Source organism: Sinocyclocheilus rhinocerous, unplaced genomic scaffold (genome assembly GCF_001515625.1).
Source record: "Sinocyclocheilus rhinocerous isolate Xijiao unplaced genomic scaffold, SAMN03320098_v1.1 scaffold1725, whole genome shotgun sequence".
Classification (NCBI taxonomy): Eukaryota; Metazoa; Chordata; class Actinopteri; order Cypriniformes; family Cyprinidae; genus Sinocyclocheilus; species Sinocyclocheilus rhinocerous.
Window position 1 is genome coordinate 711,525 of NW_015627232.1, and position 418 is coordinate 711,942.

The 418-nt window shown below is 39.2% G+C and overlaps 1 protein-coding gene across 1 annotated transcript in view; it reads left to right on the forward strand.

The window, feature by feature from the left end:
- The window catches only part of LOC107723369 (serine/threonine-protein kinase MRCK beta-like), an 88,894-nt gene that overhangs the window by 83,945 nt on the left and 4,531 nt on the right, over positions 1-418 (forward strand). The window lies entirely within an intron of this gene.

Below are 418 nucleotides of genomic sequence, written 5' to 3' on the forward strand. Positions count from 1 at the left end.
TCTGTCTATCTATCATCTATCTGTCTGTCTATCATCTGTCTGTCAGTCGGTCTGTCTGTTTGTCTATCTATCATCTATCTGTCTGCCTATCTATCTATCTATCATCTGTCTGTCTTGTCTGTCTGTCTGTCTGTCTGTCTATCATCTATCTTATCTATCTGTCTGTCTGTCTATCATCTATCTTATCTATCTGTCTGTCTATCATGTCTGTCTATCTATCTATCTATCGGTCAGTCTGTGTCTGTTTGTCTATCTGTCTGTCTGTCATCTATCTATCTGTCTGTCTATCATCTGTCTATCTGTCTGTCTATCTATCTATCATCTATCTGTCTGTCTGTCTATCATTTGTCTGTCTGTCTATCTGTCTGTCTACCATCTATCTGTCTGTCTGTCTGTCTATCATCTGTCTGTCTGTCTG